Source organism: Meles meles, chromosome 2 (genome assembly GCF_922984935.1).
Source record: "Meles meles chromosome 2, mMelMel3.1 paternal haplotype, whole genome shotgun sequence".
In the NCBI taxonomy this organism is placed as follows: Eukaryota; Metazoa; Chordata; class Mammalia; order Carnivora; family Mustelidae; genus Meles; species Meles meles.
The window spans coordinates 99,908,597-99,915,102 of record NC_060067.1 but is presented as its reverse complement, the minus strand read 5'-3'; the positions used below and the strand labels follow the sequence as shown (position 1 = coordinate 99,915,102).

Below are 6,506 nucleotides of genomic sequence, written 5' to 3'. Positions count from 1 at the left end.
TTGGACAAAACCAAAGGATGAAGAAAATTAAAAACCTCCCTTCAAGAAGTTATCATTTAATATGGGAAGCCCAGAGATAACTGGATTTGGAAAATCCTTAGTTTCTGAATCCTGCACAGGCAAGTTGTATTGTTCAGTGACACTGGTTGTGGGCTTTTGCTATGCACTCCTGTCTTATTGGTTCCTCTTCATAGATATCCTTTAACAAGGCCTAATATAATTTTATTTTAGTCACTTTGGTCATTAGTAGTTTTTGAATAAGAGAAATATTACAAGTGTTTTATAATTTGTATGTTAATTGTTTTCTTTCAATCCAAGTAGAAGACAACATCAGTTCAGAATTCTTATGCAGCATTTCTCCATCTAAATTATGGTTGAAAAATATGTGCTTATTTATTTTTCATTTTGGGGTAGTACAGTATATTTTATTGATTGTACAAGACAAGGTAGGTCTTGCCAATCTTCTTCTCTTCTTCAGAGGGCTTGGAATAGGAACTGGGTAGAGGCCAAGAGATTCTCAGTGTACTGGGGGATGAGCTGGGGCAGGGACTCCTCAGCAGCTAAGGGCCTCTCTCTTCTTGCTCTCTCTGGATCTCATGGTTCAAGGTGCTCTTACTCCATGGAGGCCATCTGGGCCATAAGGTCCACCACTCAGTTGCTATAGCCAAACTCATTGTCACACTGGGTAATGAGCTTGACAAAGTGGTCATTGAGAGCAATGCAAACCCCAGCATCAAATGTGGAAGAGTGGGTGTTACTGTTAAAGTTGTAGATAACCCGATCCTCAGTATGGCCCAGCATTCCCTGGAAGGAGCCTTTGATGCCTGCTTTACCACCTTCTTGATGTCATTGTATTTTACAGCTTTCTCCAGGTGAGTAAGGAACAGGCAGGGCTACGTCGGGAGAGATAGATCATGGGCCATGAGATCAAGCTCAGAAAACTAAAAAAATGTGGAAGATGACAGGAAACCAGAGATAAGGAAACAAGCCTGACCATCCTGTCCCAGATGTCAAAGGTGGGGGTCTACTTGTGACCAAGAAAATTACTGGACCCTGAAAAGGAAGTAAGCCAGAGAAAGGTGTTATCACTAGTCCTTGCTATATGGTGATATAAATAGATATGTTAAAAGGATTTAAGTTCCCTGGTTATCTTTCTAGAAAAGACCATACCTGAAAGCCCTCAGTGGCAATGCTGTCAGGACCCCTCTCCTGAGAGCTTTTTCTGTATTCTCACTTAATAAACTTCGCATTACTCACTCACCTTTGTGAGATTCATTCTTCGAATCCATGAGATAAGAACCTCACTGTCCCACATCACACGCGGCAGATTAGAGCCACAACTGACACTTTGGGAGTGGGGACATGGAAGGCCATGCCATTGATCTTCCTTCCCATTAAGCTCAGAGATGACCTTGTCTGTAACCTTGGCAGGGCCAGTAGAAGCAGGGATGGGCAGCCTTTGACCATCACATCACAGCTTCTCAGAGGGGCCATCCAGGACCTTCTGGTGCCAGAGATGGCATGGATTGTAATTCCGAGTCTCTCCAGGATGCCAGAGTTGTCATGGGTGACCTTGGCCAGAGGGCCTAAGCAGTTGGTGGTGCAAGGGACATTGCTGATAATCTTTAGGGAGCTGTCATACTTCTCGTGGTTTATGCTCATCACAAACATGGGAGCATCAGCAGAAGAAACAGAGATGATGACCCTCTTGGCCCCACCCTTCAAGTGAGAGCCCTAGCCCTCTCTACAGTGGTAAAGACCCCAGTGGACTCCACAGCATACTCAGCACCAGCATCACCCCATTTGATGTTGACAGGATCTCACTCCTGGAAGATAAAGATGGGCTTTCCATTGATGACAAATTTCCTATTCTCAGCCTTGACTGTGCTGTTGAATTTGCCATAGGTGGAATCATACTAGAACAGGTAGACCATGTAGCTGAGGTCAATGAAAGAGTCACTGATGGTGACAGTATCCATTTTGCCGGAGTTGAAAATAACCCTGGTGACCAGAAGAACAATATAGCCAAATCTGTTTACTCTGACCTTCATATCATGTCTTGGGATGCAGTTTGCATTGCACCAGAAGATATGGCTGTCTGCCAGGTAGAGGAGCAGAGAGCCGATATATGCTTTTTTAAATATATGGAAACCACTTGGTGCAAGGACCAGCAGTCAAATTAAGATAGAAACTCAGTGTCTCCTGTGTTCCTGTTAGCCTTAGGAATGTTTATCTCATATGAGAACGTGTTTAGAATTAAGCATAATGAATGCATATTTTATATACAATGTCAGAATCCCTTAAAAATATCCTGGGCTTTGACAATAATGCAATTTATTTTATATAAGACCCATTTTTAGTGAGACAGCCATTATACCTAATCTGAAAGAACAGTGCTATAGTAGAAAGTACAAGTGAATTTGTAAGTAAATGTGGAGATGAAAAAAATTATGACTAGCAGAAACAGATCTGACTTCACAGAGAAGATGGCATTTGATCAAAGGTTTACAGAATTCAAGTGGGAAGGAGAGAAGTAACAATTATAAGGTGAGGGAACACAATAAGAAGCAAAGATGTCTGGAAGTGATGAAGATAAGGAAGAGACAGGTAGATCTGAGTGTTGAGTCCAGCAGATGATTCAACACAGTGAGGGGAGGAGATTATGAGGATGAGCTCCCCCAAAATTTCTACAGGTAAGGGGTAAGCATAGAAGAGGAGGCGGAAAGGAAACAAAGAAAGATTATTATCAGAGAAGCTGGAGCAAACTAAGTTATTTGGTATCACCTACATTGAAAGAAGAAAGCCTATGAGGAGGGGCTAGTCAATAGAGTCAAATGCTATAGAATGCAATAGCAGACTGAACAAAGAATTTTTATCGGTTTGATTTGGCAGTTAGTACTATTATGAAATGTTTGCTGGAATGTTAGTTTGTTGGGGGAATGAGCCAGAATGCAGCAGAATGGGGATCGAATGAGAGAATGCAAGGAAGTAAAAATCCAGCTCAAAAATTTTTGTCTCTATCATAAACTGAGAATCATTATTCTTTCTCATTGGACTCCCTTAATACTTAGTTTGTATCATTTATTGATACTTTAAAAAAATATTTTATTTACTTATTTGAGAGAGAGAGCACAAGCAGGGGGAGTGGCAGGCAGAAGGAGAAAGAAAAGCAGGCTCCCTTCTGAGCAAGGAGCCCCATTCAGGGTTCGATCCCAGGACCCTAGATCATGACCTGAGCTGAAGCAAATGCTTAATCAACTGAGCCACCCAGGTGCCCCTTATTGATACTTTTAATGACATCATATGACTTGTGGATATTTGTTTACACATTTTATCTCCCTACTGTAATTGGTACCTATTTTTATATACCTCATATCATAAAAAGAGTACCTACATAATATACTCAATGTTTAACTTTTTTAAAGATTTTATTTATTTATTTGACAGAGATCACAAGTAGGCAGAGAGGCAGGCAGAGAGAGAGGGGGAAGCAGACTCCCTGCTGAGCAGAGAGCCTGATGCGGGGCTTGATCTCAGGACCCTGGGATCATGACCTGAGCTGAAGGCAGAGGCTTTAACCCACTGAGCCACCCAGGTGTCCCTCAATGTTCAACTTTTAAATAACACATCATCAGTTAAGAGTCCAACCATTTCATAGTTAAGTAAGAAATTTATACTGACCTCTCTAATTTTTTCTTGCTCTACTGGACTACAGTGTTGACTGTCTATAGTCACACCTCAGAGATGTTTACACTGTCCTATAGTTTATTAAGTGTGTAATACCATCACATCTAAAAAACAATGTACATCCCTTAATTAAAATACTTTATTGATAAAAAGTGCTAACCATCACCTGAGTTTTCAGTGAATCTGATTCTTTTTTCTGGTGGAGGGTCTTGGCTAGATGTTGATGGCTGGCAATTGAACAAGGTGGTGGTTGCTGAGAGTTAGGGCAGCTGTGGCAATTTCTTAAAATAAGCTGACAATGAAGTTTGCCACATTAATGGACTCTTCCTTTCATGAGTGATTTCTCTGTAGCGTGTGAAGGTATTTGATAGCATTTTACCCACAGCAGAACCTTTTTCATAATTGGAATCAATCCTCTCAAACTTTGCCACTGCTTTATCAGCTAAGTTTACATAATATTCTAAGTCCTTTGTTGTCATTTCAACAACTTTCATAGCATTTCCACCAGGGGTAGTTTCCATCTCAAGAAACCACTTTCTTTGCTCATCCATAAAAATCAACTCCTCACCCATTCAAGTTTGATCCTGAGATTGCCTCATTTCAGTCCCACCTTCAAGCTTCACATTTAACTCCAATTCTCTTGCTATATCCATTACATGTGCAGTTACTTCATCCACTTCCTCCTCCTCTTAAGCCCCTCATAGTCATCCATGAGAGTTAGAATCAACTTCTTCCAAACTCCTATTTCTGTTGATATTTTCATCTTTTCCCCTGAATTACAAATGTTCTTACTAGCATCTAGAATGGCAAATTCTTTCTAGAGAGTTTTCAATTTATTTGCCCAGATCCATCAGAGGACTCACTATTTATGGTAGCTATAGCCTTATGAAATGTATTTTTTAAATCATAAGACTCAAAAATCTTGATCCATGAGTTGTAGAATGGTTGTTGCATTAGCAGACATGAAAACAACATTAATCTCATTGTCCATCTCCATCAGAGCTCTTGGTTGACCAGGATCATCGTCAGTGAGCATAACATTTTGAAAGGAACATTTCTTTCTGAGCAGTGGTTCTCAACAATGAGTTTAAAACATTCAGTAAACCATGTTGGTAAACAGATATGCTGTCATACAGGTTTCATTTTTCCATTTATAGAGCACAGGCAGAACAGATTTAGCATAATTCCTAAGGGTCTTAGGATTTTTGGAATGGAAAATCAGCCATGGCTTCAACTTAAAGTCACCTAGATGCATCAACCTCTAATGAAAGAGTCAGCCTGTTCTCTGAAGTTTTGGAAGCCAGGCATTGATTTCTCCTATCTAGCTATGGAAGTCTTAGATGGCACCTTTTTCCAAAAAGAGAGAAGGCTGTTTTAACTATACTGAAATCCGTTGTTCAGTGTAACCAACTCCATTAATGATCTTAGCCAGATCCTCCAGATAACTCACTGCAGCTTCTACATCAGCATTTGTTGCTTCACCTTGCACTTGTATGTTATAGAGATGACTTCCTGTCTTCAAACTTATGAACCAACTTCTACTAGCTTCAAGCCTTTCATCTGTAGCTTCCTTACCTCTCTCGGCCTTCATAGAATTGAAGAGAGCTGGGGCCTTTCTCCGGATTAGGCTTTGGCTTAAGAAAATATTGTAACTGGTATGATCTTCTCTCCAGACCACTGAAACTTTGTCCACATCAGTGATAAGGTTGTTTTCCTTTCTTATCATGTGTGTTTACTATAGTAGTATCTTTGATTTCCTTCAAGAAATTTGCCTTTGTATTCACAGTTTGGCTAGTGATTTGCTGTGAAAGACCTAGCTTTCTGCCTAGCTTGGCTTTTGACATGCCTTCCTCATTGAACTTCATCATTTCTAGCTTTTGATTTGAGGTGAGAGATGTGTGACTTTTCCTTTTACTTGAACACTTAGAGTTAACTGTAGGGTTTAATAACCTGACCTAACTTCAATATTACTGTGTCTTATGGAATAGAGAGACCTGAGGAGTAGGAGAGAGACAGGGGGACAGCAGATTGGTGGAGCTGTCACAACACATACCACATTTATCTATCAAGCTTGCCATCTTATATGGATGTGGATTGTGGTTCCTCCAAACAATTATAATAGTAATATTAAAAATTACTGATCATAGATCACCATAACAAATAAAGTAATAATGAAAACGTTTGAAATATTGCTGGAATTATCAAAATATGATACCAAAACATGAAGTTAGAAATGTTGTCAGGAAAATGGTGCCAATAGATTTGCTTAACACAGGGTTACTTAAACCTTCAGTTTGTAAAGAAAAACAAAAACAAAAACAAAAACAGTATCTGCAAAGTACAATAAGATAAGAAAAGCCTATATGTATCCATCATCCTTTTTAACTACTTCCATTTTTTTAAAGATTTTATGTATTTATTTGATAGACAGAGATCATAAGTAGGCAGAAAGGCAGACAGAAGGGGGGAAGCAGGTTCCCTGCTGAGCAGAGAGCCCGATGCGGGCTTGATCCCAGGACCCTGGGATCATGACCTGAGCCGAAGGCAGAGGTTTTAACCCACTGAGCCACCGAGGTGCCCCACTACTTCCATTTTTTTAGTTTGAAGAGTCTTGAAGAAGTGTGTAAATATTACCCACCCCCCCCCCCCGATTCTGGTAGCTCCTCAAGACATTGGCTGTTCTACTCAGGTCAAGGCCCCCTTCCCAGCACCCTCAGTTTACCTCTCCAAAACCAACGATACCAACAAAATCAAACCAAGCTAAGCCAAATCCAACCACACCAAGTCGTATTATATGCAAATGAAATTGAACTAAACTC

General features: G+C 40.2%; 1 pseudogene; it reads right to left on the bottom strand.

Annotated features, from left to right (window-relative positions):
- Window positions 1-612: 612 nt before the first annotated feature.
- On the bottom strand, window positions 613-2,051 carry LOC123936702 (annotated as a pseudogene).
- Window positions 2,052-6,506: the final 4,455 nt, after the last annotated feature.